The sequence below is a fragment of the Dunckerocampus dactyliophorus genome, chromosome 20 (genome assembly GCF_027744805.1).
Source record: "Dunckerocampus dactyliophorus isolate RoL2022-P2 chromosome 20, RoL_Ddac_1.1, whole genome shotgun sequence".
NCBI classification, from domain to species: domain Eukaryota; kingdom Metazoa; phylum Chordata; class Actinopteri; order Syngnathiformes; family Syngnathidae; genus Dunckerocampus; species Dunckerocampus dactyliophorus.
The window spans coordinates 15222565-15247545 of NC_072838.1; the positions used below are offsets into that span (position 1 = coordinate 15222565).

At 40.0% G+C, this 24981-nt stretch overlaps 1 long non-coding RNA gene across 2 annotated transcripts; it reads right to left on the reverse strand.

The window, feature by feature from the left end:
- Nucleotides 1–231: 231 nt before the first annotated feature.
- LOC129173155 (uncharacterized) lies at nt 232–24252 on the reverse strand. 2 transcript variants are annotated; one of them, XR_008567173.1, is made up of 5 exons: nt 24136–24252; nt 17625–17747; nt 17456–17559; nt 17255–17360; nt 232–633 (listed from the first exon to the last, which is right to left on the reverse strand). It is a non-coding gene; the product is annotated as an uncharacterized LOC129173155 (long non-coding RNA). The 2 variants fall into 2 exon arrangements; XR_008567174.1 differs by lacking the exon at nt 232–633 and adding an exon at nt 16595–17090 and having other exon boundaries at nt 17263–17360.
- Between the last annotated feature and the right edge of the window lie 729 nt (nt 24253–24981).

Consider the following 24981-nt stretch of genomic DNA (forward strand, 5'->3'; position numbering starts at 1 on the left):
CAGACACACATAAATCCAGCGTCTTTTGTGTGCATGTAATCTTGCCTTTTCAAACGGAAAGACATCCTCTGTATTAATACAGCAGCTGTCAAATTTAAATATGTTAATGGTCATTCAGTGATGCGGTATGTCTTTATCTCTCTGTTTCTCTTTTCTGTATTACATTCTGTGTTGATCCTCACCTGGGAAATCAACGGACAAGTTCAATTTTATTTTTTTGATGTCACACATTACTTTGCCTGAGTGCATTTCCTACAGATCAAGTCGGCTATGAAGAACATAAAGCTACAGTTTGTGAAGGCTAGAAAGAATATACACTCCAAGTCACTAGGGGGCAGCACATTATTGTAACAAAGAATGGATTTAGACATTTCTTATCATAAATTAACACTGTTAACTAAAACGTATGACTTGACATTGATCTGTGGTCATACGTTTATACTCCAAGCATCTCCATAAACATGAACCAGGAAGTAGCCTGCTAGCTAAACAAACACATACAAGCCTACTATTGTTACCTGTTATTGACATTTGTGTCACGTTACAACCACCCCCCCTCTCCTGGAATCAAAAGTAGGGCCTTGCTGATGTCCTTTAATTAACAGCATCCTCCATGAACCAGGAAGTGGTCCGCTAAAAAAAACACACAAATATAATGTTACACGATAATTTGTTTTAATTGCGCAATATCCTTTCTTGGTTTGTTGCATTTTCTGATGCAGTATTTTAAACCCAAGAAAGAACACATGACTCGTCGAAGCCGCAAACGAGCTAGCATGGCTTGTCTAAGCTCCGAGTCACTGGGGGGCAGCAGGTTATTGTAAGAAACAATAATCATTGCTTCTCAAACTTTTTCCACCAAATATCACCACAGAAATATTTAGCTTTTCAAGTGCCACCATTTTTGCTACTTCTGCTTACCATCCACATTTAGCTGCAAACATACGGCTCGTACTCGCACGTACTTTCACTGTGCAATTATTCCAAATGTGTGTCTCTACAATCACTTTTTATCGTACTTCAGTTGAAGAATCACTGGCCTTACTTAACACTGTAAATGAAAATATACTTAAGAAGTGATAATTTACATATAAATAGTGTCACACCCAATGCCACGGGATACTCGCTAGTCGTTAGCGCTTCTGCTAGCTGTGTGAGCGTAAATGTCAAAGTGTCCGTCAGTTCAAAGTGACTGCTGACCCTCAGCATGCGAGCAGCAGAATATGAGCCTGCCTACTTAGTGTCAAATGAAAATTAATCGACACAAATGCACTCCACAGCTTAGGATAATCACAACACCGCAGCTCTGGGCAAGTGGGCACGGGTGGGGGAAGAAAACCGCTGCCTAAATAGCTCATTAATTCAAACACAGGCAGGTCACAGTGAGGTTTTGCCTTGGTGGCACTGACATTTTAATCAGAGGTCCGCCTGTGTCTCCGTTAAAGAGGAATATGAATCCGATGATTTTGTTTTACGACGATAGCAAGCACTGAAACCCACCTGTGAGATATGGAGAGGATGATTACACCTCACAGAGGACGAGGACTTTCTCTCCCTGCTGTCCTGAAAAGTTGTACAGCTTGACATCCATTGTAGTTGTTGACTTAATTTAAGGTCATGCGACATTTTTGAAGGCGTTCAATACGATTGCACAAACAGCAGGCAGCTTGACAACACACAAATTTAGCTAGTGTACATACAGTACATACGGAGCATTTGGCACTTAATGAGCCGGATATTTGCCCCGCCAGGGGACCAAACACGAGGCAGAGTGAATATTGGACATTTATCAGCAGGTGGCCAGAAACATACAGTCACTCCTAATGAATGTTAACTTGGTCTTTGTCTGATGTATTTGTAAAGAAGGCAAACATGTTATTGTTTGTCCAGTGCTGGTCCCAAGTCCGGATAAATTGGGCTGCATCAGGAACGGCATCCGGTGTAAAAAAATTTAAAAAGCCTAAAAAATCATGCGATTCACTCGCTGTGGCGAACCCAGACGGGAAAAAACTAAGAAAAAAAAACAAAGTTGGTTAAAACAATGACAAAACCAATTTCTATGAAACTTTTAGACAGTGGAGAGGACATTCCCATTCAATTTTAGTGACAATCACGATAAAAATTTAATTTATTTTCACTTTCACTTTCGCCATTTGATTCACAAGGCAACCATTCTCGCTACCACAAAATCAAAAATTGTGTAGTGCTGTTGGCTTTTGCATATCAATTCACTTTTACTAGTCATGCATATTTTCCCTTTTTACTCTCACTGTCATGAGTGAACCTTTTCCAACACCCCAGATTTAAAAATGGTACAGCCTGGCTAGCTAACAAACGACAAACAAACATGACATGAGTATTGCTATTTTCATTATTGCTAATATTTGCTGTTTGATTCACAGTGGAACAGTTTCCCGTTCCCCAGAATCCAAAATTGTACGCTACAATAAGATAACGTCATGCTTCATGAACCAGGAAGTAGCCTGCGAGCTAACAATCAGCAAAAAATGAAGCTCCACCGTTCTTCACTTTTGTTATATTAATATATTTTCTGGTTTTTGCTGATTTTCCTGTCCCCTCTGTCCAAGATTAAAAACACATCATCCTCCAGCTAGCAAACTAGCTAGCAAACTGTAAGGCGATATGAAAAAAGAATGATGCTCCACTATTTTTTCACTTTTGTTAGATGAATATATTTTCTGTTTTTGGTGTTTAATACGCAATGTACCCCTTCCCCCCACCCCCGATTAAAAAAGGTTCAGTCCAATGGCCTGACATCATCCTCCATGAATCAGGAAGTAGCCTGCTAGCTAAGAAGTGGACAGAAAATGAAACAAAAACAAATATAGGACCTTTTTTAAGTTTTAATAGTAGAGTACATTTTTGTTTTTTGGTGTTTGAGTCAAGATGTGTTCGTTCCCCTGAATAAAAAGTGGGACAGTCCCATTATTATGTCATCCTCCATGAACCTGGAAGTGGCCTGCTAACATACAGAAGGGGGTGTTTGCGTTCACGCATACGCAATAATTCAGTGTTAAGTCAAGCAGCGCTGCCAATGAGTTAAAAGCCCTGGGCTGTCAAGTCATTGTCCAGTGCAGCTCTTCAGGCATCGGGGAGTGAGGTTCACACAACTAGCCATGCTAGCTGGCACCTGTTACATTCACTGTTATTCTAGTTGTACACGTTGCTAGTTGCAATAATTTAGCTACACAGCGAGAGTTAACAACATCTGGCTCACTGCTGCGCACCACTGCAATAAATAGATGAACAGTTGAAGAAAAGTTCAAGTAAACAAGTTGCCCTGAATCTAATCTTAACTGGAGCGAAGCCAGGGGCTGTTTCACTCGCACGCTAAAAGTGTAACAACATACAGTAGATGAATTTTCTCTTTGTATCTGCTGCCAGCACCATCAATATTCACACTTATTTGTTTTTTTTTTTTGCAACCTTTGCTGCTCTCTAAACAGCAGGTCATAACCTGCAGCAATATTTCACTTTTACAGCAGCTTGTACTTTTCTACTGTTTATACCGTGGCACGGGGCGGCTCATAACAAAGCAGCTGTTCTTGCCGCTAAGGAAGCTCACGACTGGGGTGATTGATGAGAAAAAAAAGTCACACATATTATAAATTTAGTGTGATTAATAAGGGGTGATCGGAAATAAAATGAGATTAGATATGGCTTCTATTCATAGGGAGCAGAGCTCGTGGGTCTCTTGCCACGTTGAGAAATACAGAAATATGGTCGCTGCAAAACTTAGACGTTTCACTCCGGGGTGAAAATCAGTCATACCATATGAAATGTAATTAAAGGTGTCAAGAAAAATGTACAGGAAGAAAACCTAATCTACAGTTAAAGTACACAATTGTTTTGTTTTGCTGAGGTCTGGAAAACCTTCCAATTCATTATCATTTGGGGTCCCGGCAGGAACCAAAAAGGCCACTTTTTTGTGCGGTCCATTTTCGTTCGTTTCGTAAGAGTAGGAAGAAAAAGGCTGTTGTTTTTTCAGGTGATGCCACAAACCTCTTTTTTTAATTCATTGGGGGTCCTGGCAGGACCCGAAAATGGCAGAAAATGCCACTTTACTGTTTGGTCAATTTTCGTCCGTTTTTGTAAAGGTTGGATGAAAAACAGTCAACCCATTTTCTGGACAGGAGGTCTGGGAAAGCTTCTAAATCCTCATTAGGGGTCCCGGAAGAAGCCAAACAAAGTGGTCCATTTTCATCCATTCTGTAATGTCTCTGTAATGGCTATTTCTTCTCTTTCATCGCTTTCTTCCGGGTTTTTTCAGCCGCGTTGCTGTCGGAGAAGTAGTCAATGATCACAAAGTTTAAAAGGATTTCCAATTATATGTGAAAAATAAGAGCAATATATTTGGTTACAGCGCTGGACTCTTATCATCATAGAGGAAGACAGACAAAAGAGCTCAGAATAAAAGTACACAGAGTCTATATAGTTAGAAAGTGAAACTTAAGCTTGTGTGCCTAGAAATTATATTTGAAAAATAAGTGCAATATATTTTGTTACAGCGCTGGACTCTTATCATCATAGAGGAAGACAGACGAAAGAGCTCGGAATAAAAGTACACAGAGTATATATAGTTAGAAAGTGAAACTTAAACTTGTGTGCCTAGAAATTATATTTGAAAAATAAGAGCAATATATTTGGTTACAGCGCTGGACTCTTATCATCATAGAGGAAGATAGACGAAAGAGCTCAGAATAAAAGTACACAGAGTCTATATAGTTAGAAAGTGAAACTTAAGCCTGTGTGCCTGGAGAGTGAAAGTGTGTTTTAACTGGTTTTAACTATGCTGATAGCCCGTCTTCTCCCCTCAGTACTCTCCCATGGGTTATCTGTAAATGTTGTGCAACTTTAGTTGTGCTGTGTGAGTGTGTGTGTCAAGAAGGCCTTCAGTGAGAAGCTCTTACACTGAAAGTACACTGTTCTAATAGACTGAATCTAAAGGTAATAATATCTAACAGCCTCAATGTTTTGTTTTTCAGGTAGCCTCCATGAGGTGCCTTTCTGGCCTGGGAAGCTGGGGAAACCTGCCAAACCCTGAATCATACGAAAAACATTTTCAAGCAGTATTACCACTACAATACATGGCGGACTAGTTTAGCCCTTAAAACACCCTCTGCTTCTACCTCTAGCGGTTTATCCTCATGCATATGCGAGTCAAGTGAAAATGAACACATTTCTTCCATATCCAGGCAGAGAAATGTACTCCACATTCCTGGAACGAGCTCATGGCCCAGTTGTTGACAATCTGCGAGAATTACCAAGTCTCATCGTGTGTTTTATTTCACACTTGGCTTGCTATATTCTTCACCGAGCGGGAGGGACCTCCTACTCATCAGAGCGCCACGCCGGCCGAAAATGTTATGCAAATGTTCCCGTGGAAACTGAGAAGAGGAAAGGCTAGAGGAGAAGCTTCAGTCGCTTCTTGAGCTAGTTAGCTTTTACAAAACAGGGCAAAAAATACCCTTGTCTTCTTGGAGAAAACTGCTAGCTTGGCAACAAAACCAACACACACACCAATACTTGAGTTTCACTAAACTTTGAGAAAAGATGATACATCTAGTAGGCTTTAGTCCAAACTTTGTCCACTGAGGGACACATACTGAAAATTGATAGGATACAAGGGCCACTTGGATATTTTGTAAAGAAAAATTGCATCTCAGCTTTGTGAGATTGGTGAAACAGCACTTTATTAGTGTGAACTTCGGCCTCTGCTGTTTTTTTTCGATTTTTGCTGTTTTAAATTTTCCAAATATTTCAACTGTCTTCTTAAATAATTTTCGTAAATATTTTTTTGTTGCTAATATTATAACTTTACTCACATGATTTTTCAACTTTATTCCTGTAATATTATAACTTTTCCCCAACCGAATATACCAAATATGGAAATAATAATACAACTTAATTTTGTTGTATTATGACTTTTAAAATAAGGAATCCTGCTTGGCAGAAATTCACTTGTATGGAAGCAAATAACGGTGACAAAGGAGGGATTACTTTACTCTCACTCCTGTCCTTGATTAGCCAACAAATTGTCAAATACTTGCCGAATGAAAAGAAGTTTAGGATATCATGTGAAGGTGATCTATTAATTCACATCTTCCCCGGGGGTGGTACACACAACTGCCAAGGTCATTCGGCACCACGCCGTTGAGGACTTCTCACCTCAGAAAGCAAATGAGCGGCCCCGGTGTCATCTTCCATCGGAGCGTGATGGCTTTCATGTTCTCGCAAGCTTGCATCCTGCTGTCAGACGTCGGGCCGCGGATAAATGCCACAAGATATAAACATTTGCAATTGATGCGAGGACACGCTTTCCTGTGATGTTTTTTTTATTTTAAGGATGATGCCCCAACCTCTTTAGTAAGCATGATTTAGTGAGCTTAAATTGACTCACAGTCAGTGAGTTTTTTGTGCAACTGTGTGTGCGCCAGGAAATTGATGAAAAACTACTTTGGAAATTAGAAGTTACTTTTACACAAAGCAAACGTTTATACGGATAAAAAAACAAAACAATCGCATATGGCTAAAAGGCTAAAAAACACCAAAAAGTCTGCATTTAGGGATTTGGTATCTTGACAGTATGCTTAGTCATCATTCAAGTACACAGAAGTGCCACATAAAATGACATGGCGTGCCACATCTGACCCTAGTGGTATACACTAATAGAATAGCATAGGATATACTCCTGTTCAGGTGGGTTTCCTGTCATTGAAAATGGACTATATTGGCTATAGGGCACACTTACTACTGCAGTTAATGAGCAGGTAAAATGAATAGTGAAAAACACAAGCACACAATGTGATATTTGTATTGGGGTTAAGACTTCATATTGTGTAGTGGACGCCTGTGCAGGTATCGTAGCCCTTTGACGCCCATCTACTGCAGACACCAAACATCATTGTGCGTGACGTGGCATTATCACGTTGCCAGTCATTAAACTGATTTGTCCTCACTTCCTAATGTGTTGTGTATCACACGGTAACGTGGAGGCCAAAGGCGACGTGAACTCACACGTCTATTAAATTGCACTGACAAGCGTGCTGACATCATCAGCACCTCCCATTAACGGTCAACAACTCTACAAAACCAGCGAGCATATGCACCGATCTTTGCACTTTTGACCCCCGCAGCTACCTGCAGATGCACTGCAATGGGAAAAAGCAAAGACAACAGCAGCGCGGCAGTGGCGCCGCGTTTAATTTATAACACACCATTTGCATAATTGAGCAGATTGTCTGTGAGTCGTATTAATAGAAAGTGGCAGTTCTTAAAATGAGAGATTTTATGGGGTGAGTCAACCTTTAACGAGCCAATTGCACTATGCAAAAACGGCCACCTGTACCCTCGACAAACAAGACAATTTCCCATCAGTCGTTTGTCTCCCAAGCAGTCAGTGAGATTAAATGAGCCTTATTTGTCATCAGTGACAAATGTAAGGGATACGCACCAGCCCTCACATAAAGTAGGGGGGGGAGACCCTTTGATGAAGTCAAACTAAACAAAGAGTCCACTCTTGCTTGCACTGGCAGTGATGTGCAGATTAATAAGCCATGACAGCCAGCGGGGTGTCACATATCAGCGACGCCACAGAGGCCCAATAAAGCTGCAACCAGCATGGCCAGCACAAAGTACAGCCTCTGCTGTCCAACACCAATTTAAAATGACTATTTCCCACATGAACCAATGGAAGTAGATCCAGCGATTTACCTTTAGCCATCATAAAACTATCATTCATTGTACAGGCACTCTTATGGTAGCATCTTAACATTTTAGCTGTCATACAGCAAACATAAACAATAGAACGTGCACTGGACCTTTGAAATGGGTGACAAACAGTAATGAACATCGATATTAGTATTTCAACTACATGGATTTCACTTGTTATTGTTCTTAACAGTCATACAAGTGTAAAAAGAAGTTCACCGCTGTTAATCTCTAAATATAACTACAATAACACACTAACCCTAACCTAAACCCTAACCCCACCTGTAACCCTACTAACCCTCTCACGCTAACCCTGATGATGAATGACTGATGTCTTCACAATGTAAAAAGTTGTTCTTTTTTTAAACTATTGTCAAGCACATAAGTCATATTGTACCAAGGAGCCAGGAGAATTTGTCACGTTAGGTTCTATGGTCGGTATCGTGTTTTTTTTATCGCTTTTGGAATAAGCATTGCAAGAAAAATGGGAAAAAAGCCAAATATATCCAAGTTGATACCAGCAAAGTACCACTTTAGCGCTTCCGCTGATTTTTGAAATTTTAGGACTACTGTGAAAGTTTGTTAACATTTCAATGTGATGCTGATGCCAAGGGGGAGCAAACAGCATCAACGAGCCGTGCCAGCAGTAATGATACTGAAGGGGTGTTAGGTCCTGCTATAAGAAGGAGACTTTTGATGGCTAATTAGCACAGGCAGCTGTCAGAACAGCAATGGCGGCAAATAGAGAGTTTTGATACCATGCTTCTATTTATGCTTTCACAGTTCGCTTTTGTTCTCCTGGGCATTATTGGGTTGCAGGGGGGAGATCTGGAGGGGAGGGAAGGAGGGAGGAGAAGGAAGAGGAGGAACATCAAATTTCTCCTTCCCGCGCTGGATGTGACCACATTAATTATAGATCCTCGAGAAGCAGGCGCTAACATTCATCGGGCATATTTTTAGAATATGAGCAGGCTGATTCATTTCTCTAATCAAGACGACAGGTGTCAGCTCGCTTGAGAATTAAAAAAAAAAAAAAGTTGAAAGCTGCTTAAAATTGTCAGACAACGGTGACATTTTGAGCAGGTGAAGGTGCAAAACGTCTATTTGAGAACATGTACCTTGAGGCTAAAGTGCAGGTGAGCGTTGCATGTGCGACAATGTTCTATAAAACAACACACGTTATCTTGAGAGAAATGTTATTACACCAACTAGCAGTACTACCACCAACCACTTGAGGGCTGTCAAATTTAATTAGCTGTGTTTCATAAAAAATACAAAGAAAAATAACAAATATATTTATTTGTATATATGTACATAACAAATAGCATAGAGACGATGGCCACCCTGTTTGGTAAATAAAGTAGTGTACAATTTAAATGTTGCCAGTCAGAAATAAAACCTAGGTTGCAATTCATACAACTAGCGCCGACGCAGAGAGCCATGTATGAAATTGAAGGTTGTGGTCACCGGACTGGAAAGAGCCCATATGTAGGGGCCCATTAGAGTGAAGGGAAACAAATAGGTTTCACCCAGTGCACGTATAATCATTTGATTGAGGCCCGTCGCAAAAAAACACTGAACGTCTCAGTCGAGATAAATGTAACATTTTGCTGCTGTAAGATCGATGATATATTTCCTTTCATTCGTAACAGCCCACATTTCTTCAGGCAACGGAGCAATTTTCTAGCCTGTGCACAGTTGTTGTAAAACTTTGTATTTCCTACCTTGAGTTTGCAAGGCGGAAAAGTAGAGCAAAGACCTCCGAGGCCCAACGATAACGCCAGATAGTGGTGCCCATTAGCAAAAACAAGTTCATTCAAGTGCACAATGAGTATACTTATTTTATACTAAAACTGAGTAAGTATACTTGAAGTTGACTTTTTATAAACTATATTTTCTATAAAAGTACAGTGAAGTATACTTGGCTTAAACTGAAAAGAAGAAACAAAAGTCTAAGACTAAGTACATTAATACTAAGACTTACACTTATACTTTAATACTAAAACTTATGTCTTATGTCTTATATGTCATGTCACGTCATGTTAATGCGCGCTATGGGCAGTCCATTGTTATGTATATGATGAAGATACATCGCCTGCAAGCGTTTCAGCCATCTTGTTTACATATGTGTTCCACAGCGGATCACATACACAACAATGGACAGCCCATAGTGCGCACTAATATGACATCAGAGAAAGTAAAGCCGAGCGATTTGTGAGGGATGTTTTTTTTGAAGGAGGCATTTTTGTCATGCAAATGTATTACACTTCCCAAAGCATATTGTTTTAAGAAGCCAAACTCTAAACTACTTAAGTAAGCCCAATAAGTAACATTTCTCATCACCAAAATCTGACCAGAACTGGGCTCATGGGACCAAGCGCGGACTACCTGCACGCTGCTGATGGGACGTCATACATCGTGAATGAATTTGAACAATTCTGGTTCCTAACGATTACTGATTCCGATGCTTTTAAATGGACAGTTCTGATTTTTTAACATGAAGTTGTATGACATCAGTAGTGTAGTGCATCAACAGTGACTTACCCCCTACTTCGTCCCGTGAGCCAGGTTCTGGTCGGATTTTGGTGATGAGGAACGTAGTTCCGGTTTGTTGGTTGGTCCACTTATGTAAAGAGTTTGGCTTCTCAAAAAAACGCGTTCAAATGATTAACACATTTGCATGACGAAAATGCCTCCTCAAAAAAATCAGACCTCATAGTCACTCGGCGTTACTTTCTCTCCCGTCGTATCACTGTGCGCTGTAGCCTGCCCATTGTTTTGTATGTGTTCCACAGCGTTTCGGGTCTTCATCCGCGCATGTAAACACATAACAAAGTAGTTCTTGCATCCGTTCATTTTTCAGTATGTGGCCCTTGGTGGAAAAAGTTTAGACGCCCCTACTCTATATGATGCCATGGCAGTGTATCTGCCCAGGGCCTTCAGAATCAGAAGTGCTGGCCCATGTCACTTAAACTTTATTAGCAAAGGGGCTATGCTGTGTCTTTAGCCAGTCAAAGCCTCACAGGGTCAGCTACTTGGCCCACAGTGCCGTCAGCATTTTTCCTCTGACTTGTTGATGTCTGATACTCTAACACTAACACTCAAAGTTACCAGTACGCTTGAATGCATCATCACATGATCAGGCAGCACTTCATTTTATCCAACATAAAGAAAGTAACAGAAGGAAGAAAGTCAGTTATTTGCTACTCCCACGAGAAGTCTTCCAGACCAGTGCTTATACTGTAAGTGAGTAGTGAGTGTGAGGACTTTTATTTCATTTGTGATGTTTTTCTCATGTCATTAAATAAATACTGTTGAGCTGCTCCAGATGATGTTGTAGTGTCGAGGTTTGTTTGAGCTGTTTAGAGATGCTACATTGGAGGATAAAGGTTATATTTTCTGTCCTGATCCCTACAAACAAGTAACTGTTTGCTGTATATCGGTAGTAAACAAAGGTGAAAACAAACATTGAGTTATGCTGTTAACAAACATACAAACGTGAGCTTTTATTGGTGGAGATAATCACTGCAAGTAGACGGCATGGCAATATGGGGGGCTGCAGCTGCCAGCATGATGATAATCTCAGTTTTAAAAGCACGTTTTTCTGGATTGTGCCTGAGCAGTATGGTTAAGAAAAGCAAGGCAAAAACATTGTGTCTTCCTTTTACAAAAAGGAGTCCAGCCCTCCAGCTACTAGTGAAATCCTGACATGAAGGAGTCATCCTGAGCACTTAAATCTTCTAATCCACCTCAACATAAAGCAGCATTCACCAGCAGAACCCCCGCGGCTCCCTGGTTCTTCCACCGATCTGAGGTCCTGACAGTCGGGCTAAGTGGAAGCTGTGCGAATGACTTTTCTGTGTGTGAAAGCACAGCGGCCTGCTCGCCATGAAACGCCACAGTGTGCGCCAGCTAGCTGGTAGCTTCGTCTTTTGCTGCGAACAGCGGGATCAAGCACTTGTGTGTTCCACGTCGCTCGGTGTGTACAGTTCTATGTGACACCCCACTGCTGTTTCGGGTCACACAGAGCATTTTACGATTCATTGATTTCCTTGTAGCACAGTCACAAGCTAAGGCTCATAACGACATTCCAAGTGTGGCAACATAGAGAGGGTTTGGGGGGGCCTCATTATGCTTTTGTTTTGCAGGTTGCAGGGATCCCATGGGGCTTTGAGCTCCAGCTAATTTTACCCCAGTCACCAATTCCAGGCGTTATTTTCACCCTCCAAATGTTGCAACTGCTAATCAAATGATTGATTGAAGAGGAGGGAGGCTGACAGAACAGTGAGACGGACCAGCTGGCTGCCTATCACTGTGCACAGACTGAAACCAACATATGTAAGAGGGGGAAAGACACACCAACATTTAGTATACTTGTATACTGTAAGCCAGGGGTGCCCATTACGTCGATCGCAAGCTACCATTCGATCGTGAAGGTAGTGTGGGTCGATGGTATAATTGAGGGGAGGTGTGGTTCAGGTGGTAGAGTGGTCTTATCCCAACCTGAATGTTGCTGGTTTGATCCTCCGGCCTTCTGAGACCATCATCAGTAGGTAAACGTGGCAACAGTGCCAAAGTGAGTACCTTGAAGGTAGAAAAGCGCTGTGCTGTACTGTACAGTCATTCCTCGTTTATCGCAGTAAATTGGTTCAAGACCAGACTGTGACAAGTGCATTTCCGCAAAGTAGGTTTCCTTGTTTATAAATTAAATATTTTCGTAGTTAGGGCATAGAAAACCTGTTTATGACCTTCTAAATACAGTCATTTATCATTATTAGAGCTCTCCGGGCATGACACAACACCATAGTCACATCTACACTCATATTATCCAATGTAGTAGGCATAAAACACAGAAAATAAGCCATTTGAGACATAAATAAAACATAATACAGACTCACACATTAGCATTGAGGGGACCATTATCACAGAGTACTTCTGTTTTTCTGTTGTCTCACTTCTATTGTCTCATGTAAGATTCCTGGCACCTAGTGATTAGTGTAGAATACTACATATCAACAATACAGTATGTATTTGAATGTGTCTTCTGAATGCCTTATATGTATTTTATATTTTAGTCCATTCAGAGACATTTATGCTTGAAAATTCTCAATTTAGGCCAGAAAGACATTAACTTTGCTGAAATATGCATATTTTTTTACTAATAATAGACCGTAGGAAACCACGAAACAGCGCTGATTTATTAATATATTTTGAAAAAACGCGATTGAGTGAAGCAGCTAAAATCAAAGCGCAAAGTAAAATAAGTGAAAGTCCATTCGATAGTCCCTTTTCAAATTTATGGCGAGAGGTGAAACTTCAAGTTGCCAAAACCCTTGGTTTGGTCAGAGAGAGTATACACAGCGCACATGTGTCAATGGAGGGCCGAGACACTGCAGGTTTTCTCTCCAACTAGTTTCTCCAGCAGGTGATTTAGTTGATGAACTCCTTCACTCAAATTGAAGGAGGTGCTGATAATAAAAATCACCTGCAGTGTCTGGGCCCGCCACGGCACGAGTTTACACACGTGCTACAGAGGAGTGGACCGAAATCCCTCCTGAGATACTCAGCCATGTTTTGCTTGGGAATCGCATTTATTTCACTCAATCAAATAGGTATTAATAACCTAATCCATAACCTTTACTTATTGTTCCTTTTCTGTATTGGTAATGATATTCTGTCTTATTTGCACCACTGTATTTCTTTCGATGCAGTTGGCAATAAAAACAGTTCAAAATGTCACATTCAAGAAGTCAGAATCAAGCCCTCCCCTCGTTTTAATGAATGCTGCTACACAGTGCATGAGAATCGTATTGAAATGCAAGAATATACTGTACGCCCACACACGCGGTCGCTCAGCTCATTTCCAGCACAGACGCAGTCATTACTGCGAGAAGAGGAAGACCATGATAGTTGGCTCTGCACTACACTACATACGACCACTGTAATCAACGTGTGTGAAAATGAGCAAAAAGTACATGCAAAGTAATATTTATAATTGTAATCATCCCTTTTCCCTAACATTCAAGCAAAGTTTTTCAGCACTGCTGCTAATTGCAGTGGGATACTTTTTTTGTAACCTGGGACAATATAATACACTTTTGCTAGTTTCATAGCTGCTTATTTCCTTTTGCATCCCTAACCGCATGAAATATCAGAATCCGATAAGAATCCTAAATCCATCAGAAAGCAGTTTATCTAGTAGCTCGTATGTCCAGATTGATGTGCAGGAAAAGTGCTATTGATTGATTAGACTCTCTATCATGTTTATTGATTGTGTTGCTGTGCGCCGTGGATTACAACAAGCCCTCTCGCTCTCGGTTTCACGACGGAGAAAAAGAACCTCAGGTAATGAAATATGAGCGGCTATTGAATTGGAAAAATAAACTCTCTGAAAAATATTGCTCCACAAAGCAGAATTGATGGGCCTCTGAAATAATCATTATTTATAAGGAGGGCGGCTGCCGGAGAATATGACAGGGCTCATCCCGTTCAGCATTTTTCATGCAACAAGATACAGTAGTGGCGGGACGCCGGTTAGATGTCTGGGTTTAAAGGAACGAGTGCATGCAGCGCTACGTTTAAGGGAAGCGGGATCGATAACCAATCTACGGAGCAGAGGGGGTCAGGTTGAACATGGGGAGGTTATTAAACATACACCACACCCTCAACAATGATAATAGAGGAGCTCCCTAAGACTGTAGTTATTGCTGGCGAAGGACAGGGAATGCATTGACGTCTGTAATAGATGTGTTTAATAAAGAAATACAAGGACTTATTATGAAAAATTAAGTCTTTTTATCTGGAAAAATTACATTTTAACACTGTGCTACACAGTCTTGAATTAGACAATACACTAAGTTCAGGTGTACAGTACATGTAAAAGTGGCAAATGCGAAAGTATTTGCTGTAGTGTGCACTCCAGGCCAGTAGTTGGTGGTGTCACGTTGTAGCCAAACACACATCAAGAGTTTTAACAGTATCATAATCTCTTGTTTATCGTGGTTAATTTGTTCCAAATCCAACCGTGATAAGTGAATTTTCGCAAAGTAGGAATCAATATTTCTACATGGAATATTTTCATAGAGCTTAGAAAACCTGTTTACAACCTTCTAAATTTGGTTTATTAGAGCCCTCTAGCCATTAAATAGCACCCCTATAATCACCTGTACACTTGTATTACTCAATATAGTGACGTAGACATTATAATAGAATATATGACATACTACACATAAATAGCGTAACACATACTGGCATTGGGAGAGTTCATCGTTGTTCTTTTGCAGGGACACAACAGACGGCCGCCGCTGCTAACTAGTTAGCCTCCAATTTATTTATTCTAAACTTAAGAAAGGGTTTCAAACAGAGTGGGGAAGAAAGACAACCTAAGAAGTCAAAAACTGACCACTTCCACACAGAATGGGAGCAGAACTTCTTTTCACTATGTCATGTTGGACCATGGCTGACTCCATGCAGTGTGAAGGTAATCTAATCTAATCATGTCTCATCAGTGTAACATTACTGACGCCTAGTGACCAGAATAACACATATAACTTATCTTTCAATATTTTTGACTAATAGTAGGCCATAGTCAAACACGAAACAGTGATCATTCATTAATTAATTAATTTTGGAAAGAAACACAATAAGTGAGGGAGTGATGTTCGAACCGCAATGTAGCGAGGGACGACTGTCATGTATCTGTGCATTTCACAAGAAACCCAGTGACAGTGTGATATTGTCGTAACTGTTCACACAGCCACACAGAATCCTGCAATCAGTGTGGCAATTACTTGCCACACGACGGGGGGAATGTTTCGGGTGTTAAGCCATTCACACGGAACCGCAACACTGCAAAACCGGGAAAAAAAGTCAGTTTTTAAAGTGTGAAAGGTGTTACAGACGCAAAATGCATGCTTGGAAATTCATGATTTTATCAACAGTGTTACAATTCCTTCTGTGGTAGTAAATCCACTCTTGGTCAATAACTCATGTGTATCAGATTTACTTTGCTCGGTTAAAGCGGGGTACTGTAGCTGCAAAGTCCGCCCCCACAGTGTGGTCCAATGGTGTGGATCGGGTATCACGCATTTGATACTGAAGTCGGATCAATGAGGAAGCTCAGCCACTCTAATAATAATAAAGCCACCCAGGTCCTTGTTTGAAAAGTCAACCATGCTAAAGGGCACATGCTGAAGGTCGAGTGGGAAAAGGGTATGGGAAGAAACATGGCCAAAATAAAGAAAGGAATAGAGTTTATCTGACTTACAGAGTTCAAGCCAAGCCTGAAGATTGATTTGAGCTGAGGGACATGTGACCTCTGTCAGGGAGAAAAGAAAAGTTTCCCCCAAAAGTTAGATAACCTTAAAATAAGATAGGCAACTTACAAAAAATACTAAAGCCTGTGTATGTACTCTATATGTATGAATGTTTTTCTTTTGTGATAAAAATTAAATTGAAAAAATAAAACCAGTATAATTCAATTCAATAAAACAATGTGAAAATGTTAATTGATTAAAAGAAAAACTGGGGCACTAATCAGTCTAAAAACATAATACTGGTACGTATAATGTACAAAAATGTAAATATAATGTTTAAATATAAATTGTAATACAATATAATACAACAATAAGAATGATATTAAATCATTTTTGACAATAAAAACAAAACAATATAAAGTCCTATCTTAATTTAATACTTTGTAGTCACTATATCTTTATGTATTTTTTTTAAAAGGAAACTAAAACAATCTAGTTAAAAAAAATCACCATTAAATATTTAAAGTAAAAACAAATAAATAAAAATAAATAAATATTATTATGACCTCAGAAATGACATGGCGTCAGGATGTTGCATATAATACTATTACCACTACTAATAATAACAATAATAAGATGCCAAATGGAAGCCAGCAACAAAATAACTTTCTTTTTAACAATGAAAAAACAAATTTAGAAGCTGATTTTATTATTCATCTACACTGCTCCCCACTACATTATGTAACATCCAATCTGTGAATTTAAATGACAAGTAAAAGGGATAAGCGCTGGTCTGAAATTGTTCCCCGGCAGCGTGACAGAATACGACAGAAATGGCTCTGGTGGCATCATAACCTTGACCGTGGTGACTACGGCGCTCTGCTCATTGACGTACTGGAGGGCCACTTTTGTGGCAGCATTAGCCTCCCTCCACGTCGGCCTGCCACGGAAGCGCAGCCAGCCCACTGGCCACGAGTAATAAAATGGAATGTCAAATCAAAGAGAGCGCAGAGAATGGTCGTCACCACGGGGCTTAGATTCTTTTTCCGAGCGAAATGGGGAAAGTGGATTTAGTGCCGCTGTTCTCTGGATTTGCTAGATACGCTGCAAATGGAGTCAATGGAATCGGGATGAGCTGACAATCTGTTTGTGATGAGAAAGCTCAGAGTGCTGCAAGAATGAATCGCTACACATGCACCATTTCAAAAGGATATTGTTATTTCTGACAGCACTGCAAACCACAACAACAGTAATAAACATATTGTTACCTTAATACCTTTCTGACAGATGTTTTCATTGCCAGTTATTGGAGTCCCATTCGTCTGTTGTGCTTACGTCATCTTGCATAAGCCAGGAAGTAGCCTGCAGTGCGAGCTGACAAACAGATGGACGAAAAAACACAAATGCTAGACTTCACAATTAGTCACTTGTGCTACTGGAATTTATTGTCTCTTAATGTGAATTCAGACCTTCCATCTTCCCAAACTAGAAGATGATGATGTTGTGATGAAGAAGCACATTCGTTGAGGCAAACCAGTTGACTACCGCCAAGCATCATAAGAGGCCGGCCGCCCTGTGAGAAGGCTAAGTCAGATCAGAAGCACTTCCAACGAGAGTTTGGCCAGCCATCAGACTTACAGTGTTTGCAAACTGGGGATATCCCGATCCACTGTATTTTGAAGATCGTAACTCTGGGCCACACTCCAACATGGTAGGTGCAGTATTGTGCCTCAAAGCTGGTTGCCACTCGACTCCCGCCACCTGCAAGAAGAAGAAAACTTAACACCACCATGCAGAATATGTCTGCAGTGTACCTTGGTGAGGTTACAGCTGTTTCACTTTGGACGTTGGATATTCGCCTCCGTAGCTGCAGCGGTAGTTCCTCCTCATTGTGCCTGGACTGCTGTGTCATGGTGCGGGGAGCTTGCACGGGAAATGCCGCCCTAACCACTGGTTGTTCATACTAAGGACCGTCAATAAATTACTATTGCTAAAAAAAATGTCATATATTCTAAATCACACCACAAATTGATCTATAACCATGTCAAATGATTAGTCCTACCCTAAAAGTATTTTGCATGCCCATCTTTTCCAATTTTATCTTTTATTGGATTAGGGACCTGACTCACAGAGGTTTGCTACAAAACAACATTGTTGGTCATGCTGTGTAATAAAAACAGTGAATTTAGTCATACTTTGGTTGCATTATTTTTAATGCTTTGAAGAACTATTTTCATAAACATTTTCATTTCCACAAATTCACGTTTGTAACAAAAGCTTATTAAAAAAAAAAAAAAAAGATTGGTACCGGATCAGATGTGCAAGACAATAGAACAACTTTAAAATCTCTGGAATGAAATAATGATAGAAATGATCAGCCTCTAAGAAAATAATTCTTTTCAAGTCTTACTGGACAAATAAATTTTAAAAAATAAATAAATAATATCAGCTATACTAGCATATCCAACAAATTTAGGTCTCACAAACTTTTCAGTGTCAAGATGTAAATAATAAAGATATTACTTCAATAACGGCAAAAAAATCTTAAGGACAGAACGTGAAAACAGGACATACTCTTGTTTGATGAATTTGTTGTCTTTTTTCCGTTGTAGTATAATAGGACCATTTCTCCCACCGCACAGCAAAAAAAGGTAGTTTTTTTTTTCTTATACTGCATTCTATTTTCCTTCAGAAGATGCAACTGGGAATGACGTCACAGGCGTGGTAGTGATGTTCCGGTTACAAAGTTGAAAAACAAGATTCCCACCTCCAGGAAAGCTATTCTCTCGCTTAAATGATGAACAGGTCACGAAAACAGAAATAAAAACAACACGCCTGGCACCAATCTACCAGGCCATTGTTAGCGCAGCCTGTGTTGTAGTTGGCAAATACCACATGAAAAAAGGTCATTTAAACTCCAGCAACATTAACATATACATATATGGAACAATAGCACGTATGTGGCTAATTTAGTGCAACAATAACTAGTCTGAAGTGCAATATACTTATTGTTTACACTTGGGGCAGCCATTTCTGAAAGCCAACTCGGGAGTGGTGAGGATTCTCAGACTTTCCGAGTAGGACATCCTCGGCGTGGTGTTCTAGTTGAAACGTCCGACGAGGAACTTGGAAATCCCGACTTCCGAGTACAAATAGAACTATTCTATTCTAGCTAACTAACTATTCTAGCTAACAAATACAGGGACAAACACAAACATGCAGCTTCACAGCTAACTCAGAATTGTCTGTTTTTGCCGTTTGAGTCAAAATGGGAACGTTCCCTTGCTCCAGAATCAAAACTGGTATGATCCTCAGTCGTACTGCGAACCAGGAAGTATCACACAAGCAAACAAAAACACTGCGATCAATCATGTTGAGGAATGGATTTTCTCGTTTCTTCTGTTTGAAGACTGAATGATCCCCTTGCCCCAGAATCAGAAGTGGTACGAAGAAGCATGCTGACGTAGACAATATTTACTTTTGATGCTTTTTGTAGCGGAACTATGTCTACAACGTTGTTAAAGGCAAAGCAAGTAGCAGTGTGAGAAACTACATTTTCCTCCAGTAGGACAAAAACTCTATTATAAAACTGATTAGGTGAAGGAGAGCTAGATGGAAATCGTTTTTCTTCTTCTTCTTTAAAGCATTAATTAGTGCGTCTGTCTGCAGGGATGACTAATGCTCAGCGCTCCCCCGCTGCTCTTCATGACCGCTTTGCCACTTTTGTCGTCACATTTGTATGCAAAACTCTTGACAGCAAAGAAAAAAAAAGGATGAATGTTGCGACGTGGTTCTGACGGAGACTTTCCTGCCGCCTTCTAAAAACCAAGAAGAAGCAACAAGATTCACATCGCAGGCCGTTTGATGGTGAAAGAAGACGGTAAACAAACACACTGTTGTACCTTCAATCTGAACATGTCCTCCTTCATCTTTGCGAGTCGGCATGTGTTTGTGTGACGATGTTTCACTTTTAAGGCTTGTTTCGTTTGCGACGTCGACAGGGATGAACTTGAACTCACCGCCAACTACACACAGTCAAATAAAGTTTTCATTCAACAATTAAATTGGTTTACTCTACAAAAGAAAAGAACTGCCGAGGACGCGCTCGCGTTAAAGGCTGTGGCTGTAGGCAACCTCTTATTTGAAGTGTCATGAATGGTGAGCATCCAACAGTCTTATCGACCTCTGCATGCACTTTCAAATGTTGGCGTTACGACTTGCCGTACTTTCTTTTACTGTGAACTCATCATCAGTGTCCTCCTTACTGCTATTACAACATTGGTTCTGTTACTGCTGTGTTGTGCAATATTCTTGTTAGTAAATGACCACGTTGTCAAAACAGAGCTACGTTTTCATTTCCACTTTCTCATGCACTCCAAATTATTGTTAGAGTTTTAAAAATGACTTGTTATATATCCAGTTGTCCTTTGCCACGGTTTGAATTTTGCAGCTTTGCTCTATCACAGTTTTTCAAAACTACATTAATTAATAATTCATGCTGTTTTGTGGTTGAATACTGTCTATTATTAGTATAAAAAAACAAAAAAAACCCTGCATATTTAAGCTAATTTTACATAATTTTCCCCTAAATTAAGTATAGTCTAGCATCAAAGTGGCTCAGTGAAATAAAATACCAATATAAGGCATTCAGAAGATGCATTCAAAGACGTAATGATTCGCTGTGTCCTACACTCGTCAATAGGTGTCAGTAATGTTACTGTAATATTCAGTGAGGCACACAAGCTCCAGACTTGATTGCTGGATTGACAGCCTTGAATGATCTCACAAAAGGGCACAATAAACAATCACAATAACAACCTGGGCTACTGTTGAGGCCGTAATCCACTCCAAGGTAAAACTCAACTCTGAATCCTCGACGTCACTTCCTGTCCTTCACCCATCCGGAACACATTTATTGCAACATGCACTAGCACGAGTCGTATTTATGTCTTAAAAAGTAAAATGGTCTTTCACTTGTATAGCGCTTTTCCACCTCCAAGGCATTCAAAGCGCTTTGACACCGCTAGCACATTTAGCTACTGACGACGCAGCATCAGGAGCGACTGGGGGTTCAGTATCTTGCCCAAGGACACTTGGACACGATCACGGGAGGGCAGAGGATAGAAAATGCAACCTTCAGGTTGGGAGACGACCAGTCTCCCACCTGAGTAATGCCGCCCCCCTGGCTTGGCTAACGTTGTCTGATTATGTCAACTATACCGGGTAATATGAGTGTAAAGGTGACTATGGGGTGTTATTTGATGTCTAATAAAATATATATAATATAAAAATTACATAAAAATACTAATCATAATAAAAATGGTCAATAGGTTTTCTATGCTCTAACTACAAAAATATTTGATGTATAAATAAGGAATCCTACTTCACAGAAAGCTCATGACCATAAGTCATGACGTATAGTCAGCTTTGAGTAGTGACCGAAACGACAAGATTGCAGGTATAAGTGGCCGAAATGAGTTTTCTTTGTAGGGTGTCCGGGCTCTCTCTTTGAAACAAGGTGAGAAGCTTGGAGTACAACCGCTGCTCCACTTTGAGAGGAGCCAAATGAGGTCGCACGGGTATCTGGTCAGAATGCCTCCCGGACGTCTCCCTGTGGAGGTGCTCAAGGCAGGTCGGATCGGTAGGTCTCGGGGAAGACCCAGGACAAGTTGGGGAGACTACGTCTCCCAACTGGCCTGGGAACGCCTCGGGATCCGCGGGGAGGAGCTGGACGAAGTAGTTGCGGAGAGGGAAGTCTGCGCTTCCCTGCTTAGGCTGCTGTGTGGAAATTCACTTATCACCGTCCGGTCTGGGACCAATTAACCGCGCTAAACGGAAAGAGCAATTATGATCTGCTTCCGATTAAATTGTTGCGTTCACAGTTGTGACTGCATCAAAATAACTTATCCATACTACTTTTTAGCACCCTTCTTTTGAGGTGCTAGTTTGAGAGTTAAAAAAGTGCGGTGCCAAATACACTGCAGTCTATTGATTGGTCGACAGAGAATCATCAATATCTGATTGCTGAATTCTAACATAAACCCATGTCCAAATTGGCATTTATCTGTTTGTATTTAGCTCTGTGACTTTTAGTTGAAAGCAGTAAGGGTGGGGGGCTCACGAGCAAGAAAAGTCTGAGGTGATGGGATCGTAATTGAATTTACAACAAAGGTCACAAAAAATAGTTTCTTTACTTTTTCTTGGCACTAAACTTTTAACCCAGCTAGTTCCTGATTACTGCTGCACACACGAGTGATCTATCGTAGCTTTGCTTGCTTTCTCAGGAGACTTGATCAAAGTTGTTGTGCTTGTTTGCGCATATTAACGGGCACACGTCGGGATGATTAATTGTGATTAATGAGTCGTGTCTCACAGCAATCAGTGTTTTAGCATTTATTCTTCTTATTATCACCTTATTATCCAAGAACACGAATGATTGCTGTACAGTACTCCCCCTGTCTTCGTCTTTATTATTAAGCAGGGAGGCGCACGCTGCCTGCACATCATCGCTCTTTCATGCTACTGTAAGCTAAGACCTTTTTGACAAAGCAGACAAATGGAATGAGACGCACGAATCCTCTCGCTTTCGCCACCCAAATCCCAGCGCTTCTTTCCCTTGAATATGTAAGACATACGCCGTGGTACAACGGTGATGCTGCTGGGGTATAAAAAAAAAAAGATTTATGACACACAACAAGCTATTAGGGAGCTGTATGTGGTGGGGGGGTAATCAGCGGGGGGAAATGGGGTGGAAATTCACTTCTTCATGCCACATTGATTCATCCTTCAGAGAGCAAAAACTCCCCCCATTATGCACACCTCATCTAAAAGAGCCCTGGGATGATTATTGCGGGATCCCAGGTCAGCCGGGGGCAGGTCAGCCCAACACTCAACAGTATGCCAACACTGTTTGTTTGATGAAACATGCATGCTTTTGCATTGAATTGTTTTTTTTGTAATCATGCACAATGGTTTCTAAGATTTTTGTTTTCCCCAAGTTCAAAGGAAGTCACATACATTTTTTTCCCTTTTTTTTAAACCCAATTTCAAGTTATGTTGCAAAAAATACGTATATATATATATTTTGGACGGTACTAGAATGCCTTAAAGAACATTTCACAAACTCAAGTGGCATAAAAAGTATGTATTTAGTTTTTAGTCTAGGGTGTACCCCGCCTGTCGCCCGAAGTCAGCTGGGACAGGCTCCAGCATACCCCCCCGACCCTAATGAGGAGAAGCGGTATAGAAAATGGATGGATGTTATTTTGCATTAAAAAAGTATTTATTAAAGATATTATTTTGGATTATACAGGATAGTCTTCAAGAACAATTTCAACCTAAATTCAAGTTATGTCATGTAAAAAATATGTATTTATTTTATTATGATTTTTTTGGATTTAGTACTTTAGTACTTCTTTTTTATCTTAAGTAAAATTTATGTTATTTAAAAAATAGATAATTACCTTATTATTTTTTATGGTTTTCTTGACTGTAAATTTAATAGAATTTTCTTTACACCCCCCCAAGTCACATTAAAAATATCAAATTTACAATTTAAAAAAAATTATATTCAAATTGAAGTTATGTCACATTGAAAATATGTATATTTCAATTTCATTTTATTCTATTTACTTACAGTTGAGACCAGAAGTTCACACACATTATGTAAAAAAAAAAAAACACCAAAAATGTTTTTCCTCTCTATCTGAAACTAAATCAGACTAAACGATTCCTCTTTAAGGTCAGTTAAGAATACCAAAATTATTTCTTTTGGCGAAATGCTGGAGTTTTTTATGACTTGCTTCAAAATGAAACGTTCACATACAGTGCTGGTCTCACAGCACGTGGCTGTATGCTGCTAGACAGCCAGCGAGCCAATTAAGAAAACTCCTTACACAATAGGCTTACTTTGCTTGCCTTAGTGAAACTTTCTTTGACGTGCATGTAGCGTGCGGTAACTGTAACATACAAAACATGCAATTACAACCTATGAATGTACAAGGTACATTAAATATACTAAACACAAGTAGCTAGCTAAAACACAGGGATACTTTAGCTAACAGCTATATCACACCATCAACTTTGCAAACATTCAAAATAACGGTTCAGGAACATTTGAGAACGCTCTTTTAAGTGCTTTGATACTCACCAAGACGAAAGTTTCCCAAGACTCAAACGTTTTAGAGCAAACACAGCTTGTTCATGAGCTTTTTCAAAGTTCGTTTCTGCCGTGGCTACTTGCTAGCTTGCGCTTCACTGAGTGAGGAAAAACGTCGAAGATTGTCTAATAGAGAGAAGAGCACTCACTCCTGCCGCCACTGAAACAATATAGACATATTCTTTTTGGAGAATATGTCTCACTAACTTTTTAACCATAGCTTTTCAACCATTTGAGTATACATGTTTACTTATTTAGCAACTATTAACCAATTTACACATTTTAAATCAGCTCAGAAATCACATCAAAGTGAAAAATCATCTGTAATTTTTCAAGAATAAAGCCATAAAAGGGAAGAAAAGGTTGTAATTTGGTCATAGCGTCAATCATTAAATAAAATTATTAAACCAAATTATTTTTTTTAAGTCGTAACATTATGAGAAACAAACAAAACAACAAATGAAGTTATCATTTTTGGGAAAATTAGGTTGGTGTCTCCGGAAATATAAGACAAATATCCATTGTACTGTGTCTTTAAGAAGGAACAAAGTATAAGAGGACCCCCCCATCAGTGTCACAGTGAAATATGTGTTATGGACACACTGTATGGGCTTTGTACATACAGTAGACATAATTAGAGTGTAAAATGATAAACCATTTGCGCTGTTCCTTCAGTTTTTATGCTGATGTATTCCCGCCTGGTGGAAAGCTAAAGCAGCTGTCGTCGGGGTGACGCTGAGTTCAGTCCTACCTTTGCTATGGAAATGAAGTCTCAATAACACTTGGTAATTGTTTCCTCACTGTCATTTAAATAATAAAAAAGGTATCTGAACGTTA